Raw genomic sequence first — 21653 nt, 5'->3', positions numbered from 1 at the left:
TAAATAAATATTTCTGTTCTGTATTTGGGAAAAAAACATATGTAGTCATATGATGATGAAACACATTTTCCATTCCAATAGTAACTTGGGAAAATGTTAAACAGTAGCTACTAAAGTTAGACATTTCTAAATCTTCAGGTCTGAATAACTTGCATTCAAAAGATTTAAAAGAACTAGTCAAAGAGCTTTCTGGGCCCTTAATGTTGATTTTTCAATAACTCTTGGAGAACTGGGAAGTTCCACAAGATTGGAAAGAAGCTAGTATGTCAATAATTTTTTAAAAAGGGGGGGCAGTTAAATGAGATGACCTAGGTGACTATAGACCTCTCAGTCTTACATCAATTATGGGCAAAATAATGGAATGGCTCATATGGGACTTGATTAAAAAATAAAGGAGGAAAATATAATTAATTCCAATCAATATGGTTTTATGGAAAATAGATCCTGCCAAACTAACTTGATATCTTTTTTGCTGAAATGTCAAGTTTGGTTGATAAAGGTAATAGCGTTGATGTAATTGTCTTAGATTTCTGCAAGCCACTTGACTTGGTACCTCACAACATTTTGATTAAAAAACAAAATATGGCCCACATTCAATGGATTAAAAACTGGCTAACTGACAGGCTTCAAAATGTACTTGTAAATGGGGAACCATCACTGAGAGGGTGTGTTTTTAATGGAGTCCTGTAGAGGTTGGTTTTCAGCCCTTTGCAATTTAAAATATTTTTCAGTAACCCAGAAGAAAACAAAATCACTGATAAAAGTTTGCAGATAACACAAAAAATGGGCAGAATGGTAAATAATGAAGACGAAATGTTGATATGAATAGCAATCTGGATCTCTTAGGAGGGCAAGCAAACAAAGTGTGTTTTCATATAGACAAAAATTAAGTTTATATCTAGGAATAAAAAACGTAGGCCATACCTAGAGGATAGGTGACTCTCTCCTGGGAAAAAATGACTGAAAACACGTGGGTGATGGTGGATAATCAATTGAATTTGAGCTCCAAGTGTTGCAGTGTGGTTAAAAGGACTAACATGGTCCTTGGATGTATGAACAGAGAAACCTCACGTCAGAGTACAGAGGTTATATTCACAGTTGCCAACTTTCACGCCGTAAATAAGCATCCCAACTTTCACAGTAAGCTCAAAATCAAGCTAATCCCATTTCAAAACAAGGCCAAAACAAGCCAATCCCTAAAAACCCCAACACTCTATGTGACTAGATCCCCCTCGGCGTGCAGTCTGGGACTGTGGTGGGATCACTTTGCACCCCGACTCTCTCCCCGCCCTTACTTCTGCTTGTCCCCCTTTGCCCCGGCTTGCTGGGAGCCGTTAAAAAAAAGAAGCAACAAGCTGCAACGAGCAACAAGCTATAAGCCCAAAACTAGCCAACAAGTAACTCACAAGCCAATTAAGCCAAAAACAAGCCCAATTTCTGTGTTTTTCCCCACAGGTATGGCATGTCTGGTAATATTACCTCTCTTTTTGGCACTGATGCAACTGCTACTGGAATGCTATGTCCAGTTCTGGTGCCCACAATTCAAGGAGGATGTTGATAAATGGAAGAGGGTTCAGAGAAGAGCCATGAACATTATTAAAAGATTGGAAAATATGCCTTATAGGGGTAGACTGCAGGTGCTCAACTTAGCTTAGAGAAGGTTAAGGGGTGCCTTGGCCATAGTCTATAAGTACCTACATGGATAGGGTGACCAGACGTCCCATTTTTAAAGGGACAGTCCCGTTTTTGGGGACTTTTTTTTATATAGGCACCTATTACCCACCACCCCCGGTCCCTTTTTTTCACAGTTGCTATCTGGTAACTCTATACATGGGGAACAGAAGTTTGATCTAGAAGACAAAGCTATGGGATGACCCAATGGTTGGAAGTTGAAGCTAGACAAATTCAGATGGAAATAAGAGTGAAATTTTTAAGTGAAACTAATTGGCCATTGAAACAATTTATGAAGGGTTGTGATGGATTCTCTACAACTGGCAATTGTTAAATCAATATTGGATGTTTTCTAAAAGATATGCTCTAGTCTGATCAGGAATAAGGGAAGTGCCATGGTCTGTGTCAGACAGATGGTCAGACTAGTTGATCCCAGTGTTTCCTTTTGGATTTAGAATCTGTTACTCTAGATCTCCTAAAGTAGTTAATAGACAGTAAGTGTTAAATCTGTGTTTGGGTCAAAAGCATCCATGCTTTTAAGATTAATTAGGTCAAATTCATCATGAAAGATATTTGTGGCCACTTCAAGCACCTATACCATAAATCTCAGCCAGTAAGTTGATATAAAAATGGTTGTATTAAAATATGTAAATTAGCTATAATTTTATGCCCCTATAAAATAAACCACCATACAAAAAGCAGATTTCTTATCCACGGATATTACTAGTATGGTGAATCTGCTGAGCAGTCATAGATGAGGAGAGAGGGGGAAGTGAAGATTCTATGACAGTAGAGAAGTTGATTGGTCAAGGCTGGATCCATGAGGCAGGATGGCCAGGGAACCCAGAAGTATTATGGTGTTCAGAGGCAGCTGAGCTATGAGATCTGGTGCACGAGGATCTAGAACAGCTGCTCCAGCACTGACTGTTTAGTTCGACACCAAGCCAAGCATTTGTGGAGAAGCCTGCTTGTGGGAACAGTACAGAGGCTGTTGCATGTGCACAGAACAATGTAGAGTGGCCCCCCAAGGAGATGTACTGCACAACTGACTCCTGGCCAAGGAACCTGCAAGATTTCTAAATACTTCCAGAGAGGAATGGACTAAAAGGGGGCATCCCAAGTACTAAGCCTACTTTCAGATGGATTCCTCAAGGCCAAACTAGACACCTTGTGACAGGGTCACTCATCTCTTGAGAGCCTCCTATTGCTTGGTGTGGTGCTGCAATCCTTTTCCCTAGCACCCTCATAGGTTTTTAACCTTGTTAGACAGGCCTTCAGTGCTCAGCGCTCCAGCCAAGTCACACAGATGAACCCCGCCCAGGGTAGCAAAGAGTTCAACAAAACTGACTGCCGTCACGAGAATCTTCAGCCCTGTCTCTGGGCCCTTTAAATATAGCCCCTTTTCTTGGGGCTTTTTAAACTAGCCATGTCCCCTTTCTGGGGCTTAGGTCACTCCAGCCCTGACTGATGGGGGGAAACCTAGGCCCACCCATGACTCCAGGTTCAAATACAGGGACCCTATAAATAGCAGCCACATGCGGCTTCCTTCACTTGGTTGCTGCTACATTCCCTGGGACTCTTTCCACCTGGCTTCTTTATCTCTGTCCATTACCTTAGGTCTACAGCTCTAGGGTCTTCTCACTCCCAGATGTAACTAATGCAGCTCATCACTCACCCTTTCGCCAGAGCAGAGCACCCTTCCTTGCACCTGCCAGGAACTGAGCAGCTCAGCCCCTGCAGTTCCTTTTATCTGAGCCTGTTGGGCTCTGATTGACTCCTTCTATGCAGCCTCTCTAGGCAGGCCTTTGTGGCTCCTTTCCTGGGGCAGGATGTGGTAGGACCATGGGGCTTCCAGCAGGGGTCCTCACAGGGCCAAGTACTCCCCATCACACACCTCTATTATTATTTGTAATTTTAGGTTACTAAGCCGAGGGTATTTGCAACCATTACTCCCAGCCCTTATAAACCATCTTTTCATTTGAATCATATGTCTGAGTGCATAGTGAGAACTACCAGGCACTAGAACCTATTGGGCCTAGAAGCTGAAACACCTTTAATTCTTGTCTCTGAGTCCTGGGATACTTGGCACACTAGCAAGTACTGAAAGGGTTAGTGTATCTCAGTGTAACACTGACAGAGCCCAGGCGTTGATGGGCAGGATGGAACCTGAGGCCTCTGGAGCTTAGTGCATGAGCCTCTACCACATGAGCTAAAAGCCAACTGGCTGTTAGCCAAGGCTGTAGAGCAGATCATTTAACTCTCTCTAAGTGGTCTTGGTGCGTCACTAGATGGAACAGAACACCACACCCAGGAGGTGTGTGGGTTACAGCAGCACTCCAGAGACCCATAAAGAACAGGGGTAATTAAAATATCTTTAGAAGGGCCCCAAGCAAAAATATAAATGGGACAAATATCCCCCCTCTCCCACACACACATACACATTTATTTCCCATTTCCCCATGTTCCTTTCTTCTCTTTCCACCCAGCAGCACCTCCCGGGCACACATCAGTTGATACAGAAACCACGGTCATTCATCTCTGTCCCTGGGCTAAGAAAAGTCAGCAGAAGGCAGGCTGCCAGTTGTATCCTCCTTGGACTCCTCCACGGAGAAGGAGGATTTCAGCCCTCAAATGATTCTTCTCAGTCCCAGTAAAGAGAGTGCGGATTCTTTTCGCCCTCTCCAGAGGGAGAAGCAGGTGGAAGAGGAACCAGAGAGAGAATGTCCCTGCCCCCAGGAGGAGGTTGCGGAGTTATTCCTTCTCTCCACTCCTCCTTTCAGAGACCAGGGAGAAGAGAGGCCCAAAGGTGGTTCTTATCCCTCCCATCCAGGATGAAAATGACTATACACAATCATAATGATTTAATAAATGTGTACTAGGTGCAATACAGGCAAATATGAATATTGAGTTCCTGTCCAATGAGCTTTCAAAGCTAATATGAGGGCATTAGCTAATATAATGTTAATAATGTTAGTGTGATGGTACCCTCTGACAGTGAATACAAGTTAGCTGATCTGACAGTAAGTATGACAGACTGTATAACTCCTCAGACAATATTATTTGGTTTGTTGGTACTGAAAAAACATGTCAAAGTCAGTTCTAATGTGGATCATAATATGGTTGAGAGATCATAATATGGTGACTTTTCAGGCAGTTTGTATTCCTTTAACAAGCCTCGTTCTGTCATATATGGCATATTTATTTTTGTTCTTCAAAGTGTTACTTGTTGGCTAGAAATTCCACATGGATTACAAAGTTAAAGAAATGTTTATTGGTGCATCAAAGAACAATTTCTAAGTAGCACTGCTGAATGAATGGAAGAAAACCCTTTGAAATAATGCATTTGCCCTGGCTGAAGAATTGGGTTTTTATATAAATTTAAACTGACTTGTTAGTTTGAGGTGTTTCCAATTTTTAATTTAACCAAATGATTGGCTCTATCTATTATATGGGATTTTCTAGTGTCATCCCAAAAGTTTTGGTATTCTGTTACCCAGTGTTTCTCCTCTCCCTTCCACACCCCAAAATAAAATAGTGCTGTATTAAGGTGCACTTAGGCTGGAGAAAAGTTCTTATCTGCCCCATAGCAATCTGAGCCACCACTGAAGAGGGGTATTTGTAGATTTGCAAGTGACTAACACTAAAGAGGTCAAATAATCTAATCTTAGGGTATAAACGATATTCATTGGTTTTAGAGTAGCAGCCGTGTTAGTCTGTATTCGCAAAAAGAAAAGGAGTACTTGTGGCACCTTAGAGACTAACAAATTTATTAGAGCATAAGCTTTCGTGAGCTACAGCTCACTTCATCGGATGAAGTGAGCTGTAGCTCACGAAAGCTTATGCTCTAATAAATTTGTTAGTCTCTAAGGTGCCACAAGTACTCCTTTTCTTTTTTTGATTCATTGGTTTTGATATTCAAGTGAGAGTCAGGCATCTGAATCCAGAGTTATAAACTTCCCTCCTCTTAGTCTTTGCCTTAGGCCTAGTCCACGCTACAAAGTTAGGTCGATGTAAGTCATCTTGTGTCAACTAGTTATGCATGTTTCCATTTTTAAATTTATCTCACAGTGATGTAAGAACCTTGTTACTACGATATAGTAACATCACCTCCCCGAATGGCGTTGGGCTATGTTCGATGTATTGAGGTCAAAGCGGTGTGAGTGAACACTGTGTTACTTACGTTGACCCTAATAGTCCTCCAGCAGCTGTCCCACAAAGCGCAAGACTGACCATGCTGGTCACAAATGTGACCTTCATGGAGACCGGAAGGCCACCTCTCCTTTAAAGCCCAGTGAATTTTTGAAATGTCTTTTCTTGATTGACCAGCTTGGCAAGCAGTTTGTTTATGAACACAGGGATGTTTCTTGAATCCTCTTGAGAGATCCTGATGAAAGTTTCATGGAGGCACTCTGCAGTCCTCTCCCAAAGGTTTTAGGGATGGCAGCCTTATTTCTTCCTCTGCAGTAGGAAACTTTCCCACGCCAGTCAGTGATAACTTCGGCTGGCACCATTGCAGTACACAGGCGAGCAGCATATGGGCCCAGCACAGCTGTGATCTTTCTGCCTTTGTTACCCTCAGGAGTAAGATATCAGCTATAATCACCACCGCCTGCAGCAAACAGGTGCCAATATTCAGTGTTATTGCCATATACTTATCGTTTCAAGCAATTCTCTGACTCCAGGTGGGCCATGCTCACCATGGCTGGTGCAGTGAGTGGCACCATGTACAAGCACTCCCAAGCACAAGTGTAAATGAGCCTATATTGTTTAAAGCTTTAGGGGAACAAGGGAAGGGAGTTCTGAATCTTAAATTTCACTTTCCATTGTGTATCTACTGACTATACTCTGCCAAAAATCATATTCAACTGTCATTCTGCACCTGTGGAGCTGGCAGTTGAATCTTTCCTTGGTGCTGTGGAGGTGGCCAGTGTACAGCTTCATGAGCCAGGGGAGCAAGGAGTAGGCTGGGTCCCCCAGGATCACTATTGGCATTTCAACATTCCCAATGGTAATCCACTGGTCAGGAAAGAAAGTCCCTGCTTATAACTTTCTGAACAGTCCTGTGTTCTTAAAGATGTGAGTGTCATGTACCTACCCTGACTAGCCCACACTGATGTAGGTAAAGCATCTTCAGTGATCTACCAATGCTTGCATAACCTTAGAAAAGTAGCCCTTTCTGTTGATGTACTCTGTGGCAAGATGGGCTGGTGAAAAAATAGGGATATGCCGTCTATTGCTTCACCCACTATATGCTGCACATTGCCAAGAGGCACAGTCCTGGGTAACAGAAGGCAATTAATGGCTCTGCACATTTGCATGACAGCGGCCCCTGCACTGGATTTTCCAACTCCAAAATGATTTCCCACTGAGTGGTCACAATCCAACATTGCAAGTTTCCAGAGTGCAATCGCCACTCGCTTCTCCAATGTCAGTGCAGCTCTCATTTTGGTGTCCGTGTGCCGGAGGGCTGGGGTGAGCTGAGCACACAGAGCCAGGAATGTGACTTTGTGCATCCAAAAGTTCCTCAGTCAATACTCATCATCCCAAACCTGCATTACAATGTAATCCCACTAGTCAGTGATCATTTCTGAGGCCCAGAAGTGGCACTCCACCATCTGCAGCTGCTCCGTGCACACCACCACCAACCTTGTACTGGTTCTTGCTACATCCCACAGCCATCTGTCCTCCAAGATATTATCATGTTCCCCACTGATTCAGTTCTTCGTGTGGCTCTGCAAATACCAGAAGATTGTGCATCAGAGATGGCGGACAGTGAAAAGGGCTGTGTGAGTTTGTGGTATTTTTTAAAAAGTGTGAAAATTATGGGATATTGATAACATTATGAGATGAAAACACTTTCACACTAGGAAGTTGACCCTTACTCCCAGTCACTCCTGTGTGACTCATTTATGCCCTACCATCCATTGCCAAAACTTCAAGAAACAGTGTGCTGGAAGGTGATGGGTTGCACAGTGAGATAACTAAATGTGGTGCACCACCCTGTGCATCAATACAAGCACTCCTGGTGAGTACACGCACCATCGACCCAAGGAGCCAAGTGTGCATGCATACAAGCAATATACTAACTGCAGCAGCTTTATGCTGATGTAATTTGCATCAGCCAAAGTTTCTAGTGTAGACATGGCCTTAGATCCCTGGACTTACCTCCACAAAGACAATGAATTTGCCCTCTACAGACCCTGATGGCCTGCAAGCCATCCACATGACATCAGACAGCAGCTGCTATCCTTCACTGATTTTCAGGGGATGGCAGATAGCCATTCTACCCATCAGCTGTTTTCAGAACCACCAGATCTGTTTATCTACATTTTTATACCACATTCATGTTACCATGTATTTGATGGGTTTTCTACCTGCAGTGCACCCAAAATCCTGGGAAGATTCTTCTTTGCAAGCTGACCATTCTGCAGTAGGAACAAAAGTTATCTTTTGTTATCCTGTTATCTTTCCACTGCTTTAAAAAGTTATCAAGAGCCAAATATTTTCCAGTTATTTGGATAATCTTAGTTTCCTCAGATAGTCTTATGTAAGGGCCTTTCAGGAATGATATTTTCTCAGAATTCATATCACTACTAGATATTCTCTCATACTCCAAATGCCACAATATATTCAGGATAGGACATTCATGAAATCTAAAGGTTTGGAATGCCTGTGAGTAAGTCTGCAATTTAGTCACAGAGGTCACAGAAGTCACGGATTCCATGACTTCCAAAGACCTCTGTGACTTCAGCCAGCGCTAGCTGGAAACTGCAAGGTCCCCTGCTGTCTGCAGAGACAGGGAGCTATGGGGTACCACCGCATACCCAGGAGCCCCCCCACAGCTTCCAGCCACCGCAGACAGCAGCGGGGACCCCTGCAGCTCTCTGCCTCTGCATATGGTAGGGGGACCCCCAGAGCTCTCCACCTCCACGAGCAGCAGGGGAGACCCCTACCGCTCTCCACCGCCCCAGGTGGCTGGGGGGATCCCTGTCCCTCCCCACAGCCGTGGGCGGCAGGGGGACCCCCGCGGCTCTCATCCACCGTGGGCAGCAGGAGGGACCGCTGGAGCTCCCGGCCACTGCGGGTGGCAGGAGGGACCCCCAGAGCCACCAGATGGGGACCCTGGAGCTCTGAGCCCCCAAAGGTGGTGGGGGCCCCTGGAGCTCCCAGCCTGCCCACAGCTGCCCAGGTTCCTCATTTTGTCATGGATATTTTTATTAAAATTCAGAGGCAGGTCTTGGGCTTCCGTGAATTTTTCATTATTGCCCATGACCTGTTCGTGACTTTTACTAAAAATATCTGTGACAAAAATCTTAGCCTTACCTATGAGGTCATCTCAATGCCAATGTGGGCTTCTTCCCTAAAGTGCAAACTTGAGGACTTTGTTTTTTAAGAGTGTTCTTATTAGTCTCAATTAATATCCATACCTATTATAAACCATTAAAAATCCACCATACAAAGAAGAGTAGGAGGATTATTCTAAAATGTTCTACAAGATTTCTGTCATTAAAGTAACCCTGCCTAAAGCCACATTAAATGCATTTGACTATCTGGGAAGTTTACTCAAGGTTACATAGCCAAAGAAGTAAAACTTTCATAGCTTCTGAACATTGCATTTGGTTGTTGCTGAGCTTTCCAGATGACTATTTCTGCAAAATAAGTTCTGTGTTTAACTTACATACACACATTATAGAGGCCCTATTTATTCTCTGGCCCCTCTTTGCTGCCCTAGCCATAAAACTAGAAGATCCCACCACCAGTGAATGTCCCTGTTGCAGAGCAATTCCCCTGGTAATATCTCTATACCACCTCCTCTCATATCCGTCAGCACTTGAAATATGGCAAAGAAGAAGCGGCAGTGGTGGGAATTGGCTCTTCTTAGCTGCCAGAATGACTCCTTAGGGCAGCCGAGCTTAATTTAGAGCAACCCTGAGAGCAGAGCAGGCTCCCAGCCAGTTATGTGTCTTGGCATTTTTAAATTAAAATATATATTCTACATATAATAGCAAATGAAATAAAGATACACAAAACCTGCAGAGGAAGACATGGTGCTGCTCCCCCTTACACCCAATATTCCAGTGGGGTGGTCACTCTGGATCGGGCACTTGAATGTAGCTCTCCCACATAAGCTTGCAGGCAAGCTCCCTAACTCCCAGGCTACTGAATATTCTGAGGCATGGGGAGCCCTCAATCTCTCCTTCTGAAACTGTTTCACTCCATATGAAATATCTGAACAGTCACTGGGCCATAGAACGAGCCCAGTGAGAATCACTGTATAGCCTGGTGGTTAAAGTACTCCCTTGAAAGGAGGAGAGACCTACCTTCTAGTCCTTGCTCCTCTGTGGGGATTTGAACCTAAGCTTCCCCCCGCATCCCAAGTGAATGACCTGGATATGGTTTTTAAGTTTCCCTGGAAATCTAGTGCCCCTCTCCCCCTGCTTTTCCCTCAAAGCTATTCACCAAATTCACAAATTGTTTCAGGTGACCTGAAACTACATTCTTCAGTGAATAAACTATTAGCCTGGCCAGGCACATAAGTGAAATAAAGACACATTTGTCCCCACTCATCAGTTCCTGCACTGAGCAAAGCTCATCCAGAGGCGAAAAACCAGGCCTCACTCTCTACTTAAGGTACATGATAGACACAAACATACCTATTCCAGCTATCTAATCCAGAACAGGCTGCCAATTTATGTTTTTATTGTACACAACTCTGGCCTGCAAAGAGTTGTAGTTAGTACATGAGGAATAAATAATAACTGGTTGAAGTCAAAAACATCTTCTCTGGGAGATTATTTCACTTTTTCATACTAATAGATCTAGAAATATAAAGTGTATCTAATGTGCTGTAGATTTATACCCCAGCTTGTTGTGCACGAACTCTCTGTGTAGACAAGCCCAACATTTTCCATGACATTTAACCAAAAATTTTTCCTTTCTTAATTCTAATTAGCCCTACTTTCAGCCTCGGGTATTATTCCCAGTAATTCCTCTTGATCCTTGATATTTACTAGAAATGGTAAAAAAAAAAATTCTAATTTTGAAAAGTTTTGCCCAAGATGGGGCGAGGGAGGTAGGAAGGAGAGAATAAATTTGTCATGGAAATATTCATGTAAGTACGTCCCAAATTGGAGCAGCTCTAGTGATTACATCTTTCAAATACTTACAGATTGTTCTGTCCCTTCAACAGCTGTCAACAAAATGCATTTAATTCTTTTACTGATTTAGGATGAGATTTTTTTAAAAGAACTCAGCTGGCCTAATTTCACTCTGATTTCAGTCAATGGGAGCAAAAATTAGACTAAGCATTCTTGAAAATTCCAATGTATGACTTAAAATTAAGAATTCCAAGTAAAAGTTAAAGATACACATGCAAAAGTGAGGTTGTACATCCCATGCAACTTTGGATATATACCGCTTCCAAGGCATATCCGTCTTGGTATGTACTACTTGTATTACTGTGTATATACAATAATTGTAGAGAAACATCTTATAGAACTCAATCAGTTAGAATCAGCAATAAATGTGTCAAGATGTTATTTAATTGGTTGCTAATGATTTGCCATTACACTTTCTGCACTGGATGGATTATCACTTTTTATTGCTCCTTAGTATCAGCCAGGGAGAACTGTGTTTTTGATTTTCCTCATTTTCATCAGTGGTTCGGTTCTACTCACTTGTCTATTTTGAAAATGAAGTCAAGAGATTAGATATACTATTTGCTTTTGTGGATTCTAGACTCATCCAGCTAAAGTTATTAAAGGAATTAGCTGAAAGCTTGCCAACTGTCTATCATGGTTTTCCTTGTGACGGATTATTTTTAGATCGGACAGTAAATTCACATGTGACCCTCTTTCCCATGACTACATGCTCTGTTTTTCCAGTGGCTGCTGGATTTTGCTGCTTTGAGTCATCCAAACTTCTCTACTGTTTATTAGATTCCTGAATTTTAATCTTTTGAAAATCAAAAAACCAAACAGGCTCTGTATTTATAATGATTTCAGAAGTTCCATAGAAATAAATGGAGAAAACTAATGGTATCTGTTTGCGTGTTACTGCTTTGTTGGGCCCAGATTGTGACCTGTCCTGTACACCTGTGCAGAGGAGTAAGGCTCTGGGCTGCTTACTCATATGATGGGTACCTGTGCAAGGAGGAAAGTCATCTCTACAAGGTTACATGGGCAGGAGGGGAGAGGGAAAGGTCAGAGCCTTGTTTCCTCCAATAACATGCCAGCCCTCACAACTGCACCTACATCCTGGTGACTGTGCGGCGGGGAGGAAGGGGGAAAATACACTGCATTAGGTACAGGGTTGATGAAGGATACATCCCCACTCTGGAGCAGAAGGAAAATGGGAAGCAAATTATGACTGAGTCACAGCCTGCTTCTGGGCAGTGCAGTGGGCAGCGAGCCTGTAGCTCACTCATACATGGGGCTTTTGACAAAGCCCTGCTTTGTTCAGCATTATTCATGTATTTATATTTTAATATGCATGCTCTGATTTATGTCTATGTGATATCTTGTATTATCTATCTGGGAAATGGTAATGTCAAAAATTTGTTAAAATCGCCATCTTGAATGGTGTCTAGTAGTTGTTTGATAGTTGTTGGCTACTCTTCTCTTTGGAACTTTGGTGCCTTTTGTATGAGTTTGGAGCTCTTTTGTGGAAAGGTGGGAAAAGGACTGGTTAGGTGGTCACTAATCTGCCTAGAGACTAGAGAATATAAAAGCCCCACTCACAAGCTCTAGGGTGCTGTCCTCCCTAGTGGCAACCCACGCTCACGTTGTCGGATCAAGAACAACCAGAAGATCTCTGAGAGAAACCACCACAGATACTTACCTGAGAAGTAATTCAATCCTGATCCTGATCCTAATCCTGATTCAGCTGTCATCAAAGGTCCGAGTTCCTTCTGTGCCATGTGTCATCCTCAAGCACAATGGTAGGTCCGGATTCAACATCTCCAGGCCAAGGCAGACGATCAGATGAACTTTGATCTGTAAAGTATAAACACCTTTGTCTGTCATTTGTAGAGGAAAAGGGTTTTGGGCTTCATGCCCATGCAAGCCACTGAGATATTTTGTCCATATACTTACCTTATGTAAATAAAGCACCTTTTTCATTTATCTTTTCTTGTCCCTTATCCTTATATGCACTGAGATCAATTAGGTGATAGATCCTAATTCATGGACAGCCGTACCTGTGACTTCTTAGCAGGGGTCCATAACACATTTAATTTCTTCCTCCACATTGATACATTGTAACACCTTGACCCCTTAAATAAATGCTTCTGACTTTCCCCCTCCCAACTCCCCATTGAATAGGGAGCCAAGGATCAAACTGTGACTGCGTCATAGTTCATTCCCTGGTCTGCTCCTGGACCAGTGTAGCTACATGCTGGCCCTTACTTAGGGTTTATGGTATTGCTGAATGCTAGACCTTAGAAAAGTAATTGCTTACAGGGAAGCAACATGGAGCTAGAGCACTGGTCTGGAATAAGGATACCTGTACCGGATCCTAGTTCTGACAATACTCGTGTGCCAGTAGACTAAGCATTTAATCTCTTTGTGTCTCACTTTCCCCACTGGTGACATGGTGAAAATACCACCATATGGACCTGACAGGAGTATTAAGACATTTATTCAGTTAGTGCTTGTGAAGCACTTGAAGATCCTCAGGTGGAAGGTACCACACAGGGCTAAATGTTAATATATTTTACACAATTGTGTAGATAATTGTTGAACTACCATATTTTAGTTACATTAATGAAATGTTCAGTTTTCTCTTTTTGCAGATTGGAAGAGATTGTTGACTTGTAACACAAGAAAAACAGCTTCCATTCTAACTAATTTGCATATAACTACTCCATCTGTATTATAAATATAGTGCAGAACCGATCATTGGCAGAAATATATTTGGCACTCAGGTACCATTCATACATAATGGACTTGACATTTCCAAATGGATTCTGAACACACCACACAGACAGTCTTTTTTTAAAAATGAGAATCTAACCCCCCCCAAAAAATGTGTACCATTTTAGTAAGACACGGTGTTCAGTTATTCTGCATGGGATGGTAGTTTCATTCTGAGCTTGCAATTTTAACCTGTCAATGACTAATTTGCTGTAAACATTAGAAAACTATTTGCTCACATCCTCTGTGCATTGATGAAAGCAAAGACTGATCCCTTCAACCATCTGAGTGGTGCACTAATAACTTATTAATTCATCCCATGGCTTTGCCTATTGCTATTAGAAGATGGTATAAACTTTCATCTGTTGGTAAGGAGCTGAATCTTAATTACCAAGTGATCATCAATACGTACATGTACCATGCAATTCATCACCAAAAACTGTCCCTGAACATCTATTTAAGTTGATAGGGGAACTTGTGGTAATATCAGTCAGATTTTTATGAAGAAGGGTACAGAGAGATACATAAATTTAGGGTCCTACCAAATTCACGGCCATGAAAAATGCATCACAGACAATGAAATCTGGTCTCCTCACCCCGTGAAAGCTGGTCTTTTGTGTATCTGAAATTTTAGCTTTTAGTGACTTTGCTAGTGCTTTTTCTGTAGCCTGTTGTAGAACTAGTCAACTATCCAGATGAGTTGGTGTACCCATTGGAAAACTTCTACGTACCCTCAGGGGTACACGTACCCCTGGTTGAGAACCACTGATCTATTCTACAGAATGTTGTATAACTAAAAAGTGTGAGTTGGGCAGAGAAAAATCTATAGGGTTACAGTAGCTAGGCAAATTATTTCTACTGTAGAGACTAATGACCTGATTTTCAAAGGGGTTGAGCCTCTGCAGCTCCCATTAACTTCATGGAGTTTGTGGGCACTTCTGAAACATCAGGTCCATTAATATTATACTGTTATTGATATAGTACCTATTGTTGAGGTTATGCCCTCACTATTCACAGTAAACTTTAAGCTATCATTGGATACCGAGTGCCATTTTCATAGTTGCACGTACTATGAGGTACATAGATGAGCCAGTGAGATTTAGATTGCATATGCAATATAACCATTCTGCACACTAATAAATATGATTTCCCAGCCCTGGCTGACTGGGGACATCAAAGTTCTACAGTGACAAAGGTTGAGATTACCTAGCCCAGCTGGACTGCCTCCATTATATAAAGTATTTCATTGTGTGATGGTTATACATACAAGCACTGTATTTGTGTGTATTGTTTAGAGAGTTAATACTGAACAGCCTACTGCACATAAGTTATTTTTGAGTGTCTATAGCTTCATATACAGGATACTATTTAAGCCATCTGAAAATGAAGTTATCTTTTAATCATCTAAATGCAAAACAAAAAAATCCCACCTTTTTCATACTGGTGATAGTCATTGTTTCATTCTTTGATTGCACAAAAAAGCGACCAAAGAGAATTTTGTAAAATGTTGTGTGTGTGTGTTTCCGTCTGTCTCTCTGGAGGGAAAGGAAGGTGGCAGGGGGAGCCAAAAAGGAGAGTGTAAATTCTTTGTTGAAGACAAGACTCTTAACTCAAAGGAATGGTTACATTTAAGTTTAAAAAAACAAAACCACATGTTCTTGTAACAGACATGCCTTCTTTGTGATAACTATTGTGTACTGATATTATTATAGATATTATATTATAGAAACTGACCTAGCAAAATTGTCGTACTTTTTGGTACCCAAGCAGTACAGTTTTTGCTTGTGGGGAAAAAGAACAGAGTTAATATGGAAGGTGAATTGTATTTGAATTTAAAAAATTGTATGATTTGTAGGTGAACAATATAAATGTTCAAGTATTAAGGCTGTGACAGAATACAGCAGTTCAGAGGTTTTTCTTTAAAAATATGCCAAGATTTATTTTAAATAATAGTAATTCTAAAAATTACCTTCCATAACAACTACAGCATATCCAGATTCCTCCATTGGACTTTTCCTTCTGCGACTCTGACTCCATACTGGGCACAAGGTAGTTTTATAGAGTTTTATACCCAGAATCCTTTGCAGAGAAGGAAAATCCCTCCTCTGTATAACTGGGTGATGGATAGCCAATCCAGCCAATTAGTTCTCTTTCCCTCACTCCTGGTACACACAACTGTATACAATATAAAAATCAGATACATGCATATTTAGCTTGAAAAAATAATGTAATATGGCCCAGTTTTGAGCTTGATTATATCAGTGCAAATCCAAATCACTTCTCTAAAATAAAAGCAGTTTAAGTCAAACCAGTTTCTATTCCCAAATTCTTAATACTGACTAGAAAATGTTCTAAGTGTCTTCATTTAGTATAATGTAATGCTGAGCAGTAATCATATTTTAAAATATATCAAAAAGTAAATAATTACAATATCTGGAAATTAGCTCCAAATAGATCAATATGACATTGATGTAACCAAAACTGACAAGACAAATAGAAATGGCTAGTTAGTTTTTCTAGTAACATTTTACTATTTATCAGGTTTTTCAAATGTACCTTAAAAGCAAAAATCTGTCAAGAAACGATGGGTGATATCCTTGCTCCACTGAAATCAATGAAAATTTTGTCATTCACTTTGGTGGGGTCAGAATTTCACCTTAGACCTACAACAGTGATATTAAACAGTTACTGTATGCTTGCTTTGCCATACAGCCAAGTGAAATAAAGGTATTTGCTCTTCTATTTAAAATGTATATACATGCATGTGACCAAGATGAACTAATTACAAACTGCTGGATAGCTAATGTCAACATTTCCGTTGTTAATGTTTTGTTTCTCTCTGGCTCTCTCTCAATTTAGGGTTAATTCTTACTGTCACTTTTTAATAATCCTTAATTATAGATGTGCTGCAAGGATTCTGAACACATTATTACTTAGTGACTTCATCTGCTACAGGCCTTCTGCTCAGTTGGTATTCACATATACCCACTCATAGTTATGTTCCTGCTACTGAAAACTTTTCAATGCCATCTTACCCTTATAGTCTATTGTAACATTTGTCATATCAACCATTTAAGTTCTGGAGGATATTTTTTTTCCACAAGCCAGGTCAGTTTAATGCAAATCTAATGGCCTCATTTGTAAAACCTTCTACTTTGTTGGCGAGCAGCTATTTACACATATAGCCTGATGATTTCCACAGTGGGGCACTAAAAGTTCTACATTAAAATGACCTGGTTCATCAGCAAATTATCCCTCAGATTGTAAGTATTTAATGTAATGAGCATTTTACAGTAGAAGATCAATGGTAAAATGCTGTGAAAAAGCTTTCAATTTCGGAAACATTATTTTGTGTGGGTATATATTAAATGCAATAAATTGCTCGATCCTAAAGGGCACTGAAGTAGGTAATAAATGTGAGCACTGTAAAGACTCAATTCCCACTGTACCACATCTGTTCTGGGAATTGCTGTCTTACTGTTCCTAATTTCCCCATGCTGTTGTCAGCTTAAAAGAAGTATAGGTTTTAAATGAGAACAGTCTAATTTTGAAAGAGTGGGATGCAGTAACACTTTCGTTTAGAGAGCATTTACTTGTTTCTGTCTATTTTAGGGTTTTATATTGCACTCACTACTACAGCTGGTTGGAACATTTTCAAGAAAATGAAATTTCATCATGGAGATGGTCAGTTTCAGTGAAGTTTTCAGCCAGAAAGCATGTTGAGAGAAAGAGACTCCACTCTATAGCCAGGTGGTTAGGGCGCTGGTCTCAGATGTGGGAGACCCACATGAAAGTCCTTTACTCTGCCTGAGTAGAGAAGAGTTTTTAAATCCCCAATCACTCTGAATCAGACATGGACTTGAACCTGGGTCTCTCACGTCCTAGGTTAGTGCCCAAATGGATGTAAGTTCACACACACAGTTTGATCCAAAAATGGACATTTCTACACAAGTCTCTTGTCACAAAAATGTTAAAAAGGTTTTGTTTTCCTTCCAATACTGAATGCAAACAAATTTTGAAACCTCAAAATTTGTTGGAAGATGGAATTGTCATCCTCTAGTCAGCTCTACTCATCACTAAAGCTCTGAAATCAATGGAAATCAGGCACTTAGGTGCTTATGAAAATCTCACCAGCCACCTTATTTAGAAGTCTAAAGCTAAAAATCTATATAAATCCAGCCTCAGGTGTGTCTAGAGATACTGATACTAATGTCATCAAGTTCTAGCTCTCTAATGAAAATCAGGACTAAAAACTTGAACCAGCAACAGAAGCAAATGGTGAGCCCACTGTGGGACTGGAGCACAGGGGAAATATGCTCACAACAGCCCAACCCATTATGGAGCCATTTGGCACAAACCTGAGCCTCCACATTGAAGCTACCTTCAGACATTGACACAATGAGTTACAGTAATCGAGTCTGGAGGTGCTGAATGTGTATATTGCTGTGGCCAGAACCTTGCTAGGGAAGAAGGGACAAATCTCCTAGTAAGATAAAGGAGGAAGGTGACATCTGTGTCACTGATGCTACATGGTGTCCATGTCATCTCACTGCAAAAAATATTCTTCTGAGAAGAGCAGTTGTTCTTTGCCACTTTCAAGGTCCTGTTGATCAAATGACTGGTCCTACTGTAAAGCTACGCCATCTCCTCCAGCTAATGTAAGTGAATCAAAACAAAAACATCAGATCACCAGTGGATGAACCCTTTTCACAAAGCGATCACTCTATATCTGACCTCTCAATCTTCATCCTCAAAGGAAACCTGCACAACACTTTCAAAAGATGAGCCTGGGAGCTTAAATTCATAACTCTTCCAGACACTAAAAATCATGGACTGAATGGAGACAGGATTTATGGATGTATGGCTTATTTCAATCATCTGTAACCCACTAATCCCTTCTTTTTGTCCTATGACTGGAGGGGTATTAGTGGGCCACTGTACTTGAATGTGTGCTAACTACTTATGCTAAAAGAAAAGGAGGGCTTGTGGCACCTTAGAGATTAACAAATTTATTTGAGCATAAGCTTTCGTGAGCTACAGCTCACTTATGCTCAAATAAATTTGTTAGTCTCTAAGGTGCCACAAGACCTCTTTTTCTTTTTGCAGATACAGACTAACACGGCTGCTACTCTGAAACCTGTAGTTATGCTAAACAAAAAATCTCTTCCACCTTGCATTTAGCTGTGATGCAAGTCCTAAACTGCTGTTATCATCCTGTAGAATTTCAGCACTTTTATTTTTTTCCCGCTCCCTTCCCTCCCAGTTCCAAAAAGGTTGTTCTCGTTTTCGTTCAATTATGTGCAGCTGGCTCCTTTGGATCACTCTTGTGCTCCAGAATCTTTTGCCCCAGTTCATGGGACACCTGTTTTGAAGCTCACCTGATTCAAATACAAAGATTCTGGATTGCTTCAGGAAAACAAAGATGGACACTGCAGAAACAGTAAGGGGAAAGATACCAGTAGGAGACTAATTGGAAAGGAGAGAGCAATGAGTGATTTTTTTCCCCAAAAAGGAGGCACCAAATCTTGTCTTTTTCTAGAGTAAAAAGAAACATAGGGCTGTTGTAGCTACACATTCATTGTTTGGCTTCATTTATTCTCACTATGGCTGCAAGAAGCATTTTACCAGAGATCCATGTACTCAGGAGATGAAAAGCAAGCATGAAGTCTCCCAGTGGCTATTGACTAGCACTTGGCGAGTTGGTTGTTTGTAGATTTGGTATCCCTGAACCCAAAGTGATTCCTGGCTACACTTATGGCCTCTCAGGGTCCTTGGAAACCGGTGCCATTTAAACCAGCTTTAACCCTGATCCAATTTGTGAGGAGAGGAGTGGGGGAGTGGAACAGACTAGTGCAGAGCTGCTCAGGGTCAGGAAAGGGCAAAAGGCATCTTTCTGCCTCTTTGATGACAGATGAGGATCTGAGCCACTGTATTTATGGGCTTAATTTTGTCAGTCTTGTAGATTTCTCATTTAATCAAATTAAGCTCCACAAGGGTTTGTGTGGACTTGGAGAGCTTATTAAACAAAAATGGAGACCTTGCTTGCCAACTGGGTTTTTCCAGTTGTTCATAATGATATCTGTACCATCTGTCTGCAAATCATAATTATACTAATCATGAAGTTTATCATTATAAACCCTAATCTCACAGCTCAGTCCTCTCAAGTTATCTTTGATTATTTTTCCGGACACTGTTTGCTACCTACTCATCAGCTGTTGTAAGACTTTGAGAGTGAGAGCATCCCACAAAAATAGTCCTGAGACTTGACTTAGGTCATGCAGTTAAAAGATTCTCTTTGAAACATTGGTTGTTAGCAATTTGTCAATTCATTTTGTACACACGCTCAGAAAAAGGGCCCTCAAGCCATTGATAGGAACACCAGTTCGATGTAGTGATTACATGCAGTATCAGACTCACAGTCAATTCTTCAGGGGTGGATTTGTGTGGGAGATATGGAGGGCAAAATTGGTCCCATAGAAGTTAGAAATATAAGATCCATTGGTCATTAATCCATCTTCCTTCCGTTTAGGATTTTTTCCTGCAATATATTTTTTCTCATTATTTGTGCAGTCAACTTTTAAATATTCCACATGAAGTGGCTTCCATCACACTCCTTGGAAGATTTTTCCATAAAGGTCTTATTGAAATTGCGATTTTTCTGTTTTCAGTCTTCATTTTGTTAAATTTCATGGAATATCTCAGCCTCTAAAACTGTACCAGCAATTTCTATTACAAATTTTAAAATGATTCTTGGGCAACCATACCACTAGATTGCTTGAATATTACATACTATTATAATGCTTTTATTTCTTTTAAACCTCTTTTCACTACAGCCCCCAATCAGCTTTGCAAGTAACTGGGGGGTAGAGAGAGGTAAGATAAAGCAAGCCCCCTTGGTTTGTATTGACTTGTGCCTCTGATCTGGATTATGTTCACTTTGCACAGGTGCAGATGACTATACAAGGTGCAAGACAGGGGAAAATATGTTAAATTAAATGGAAGTCTTGCAGATTGGTTAGAAGGAAGAGTTCAGCAGAGACAGAGAAACTGGAAAGCTTGAGAAAAAATGAAACTGGAAGGCAAGGGAAAGGATGGGCCAAGACCTTGAGTAGGCAGAATGTAGCTGCATATCTTTGCAGATATAATCTTTTCAAAGAAACAATGTGTGCACCATTCTTTCCCCAATTCACAGTGCAGCCACTATATAGCTTTCAGTGACAGAGAATGTTGATCACCTCCAAATTAGTTTGGAGACAAAAAAATTAAAGGTACTATGATACGGTGATTCACAATGTTTTTTTAAAAAAAATTAAGAAATTAACACCCACACACACAAAAGTAAAACCCCTCTGACAACAGTGCTCAGTTCACCTCAGAAGTGTGGTTTTATGTCCGCTTTCTTTTCCCAGTCCTAGAGGTTGCAGGGAACCAAACTGACCTCTGGTGCAAAAGAGAACAGTCCCAGAGCTTCTTTAACTTATTCTGGTGACTAAGACCCCAGTATAAACATGGCAAAACTGAAGGATGTGTTAGTGACTTGCCCACTGTTAAGTGTCCGTGGCAGAGAATGATAGATCATGTCCCCACTGTGTTGTTATACAGTAAATCTCTGAGTATATTTGTTTTGGACAAAATTTTATTTTAATCTAAATGAACTGAAAGTTTTTAAACCATGAAATAAATGACAAATTATGATTTTAAAACTTAAAGAGAGCAATTATTTTTTCTTCATGTAAGAAAAATAAAAGCAAATTAGTTTTGGTTTTGAACTATGAGAAAACTTCCCTCATCTTCCATGCTGCTAATTTATTCCAAGAGAAAATATTTACTGTAATACCCTCAATCCCTTAAAATGTTAGGAAAGCCTACAATAATGATTCAGTCTTGTATCCTTGCCATGATAACTAGGACAATCTTAATTCAAAGATTTGCTGTAAATGTCTGAAAGGGAAAAGGGAAAAGAAGGCAGGAAACTATGTAACTGGTGGTTTAGCTCCTGATGTTATATTGTGTGTGTGTGTGTGTGTGTGTGTGTGTGCTGTATCATGTTTCAAAGTGATTATTTTTTTA

The sequence above is a fragment of the Dermochelys coriacea genome, chromosome 2 (assembly GCF_009764565.3).
Source record: "Dermochelys coriacea isolate rDerCor1 chromosome 2, rDerCor1.pri.v4, whole genome shotgun sequence".
Taxonomy (NCBI): domain Eukaryota; kingdom Metazoa; phylum Chordata; order Testudines; family Dermochelyidae; genus Dermochelys; species Dermochelys coriacea.
The sequence above is the reverse complement of the archived record's forward strand: the minus strand, read 5'-3'. Positions refer to the sequence as shown.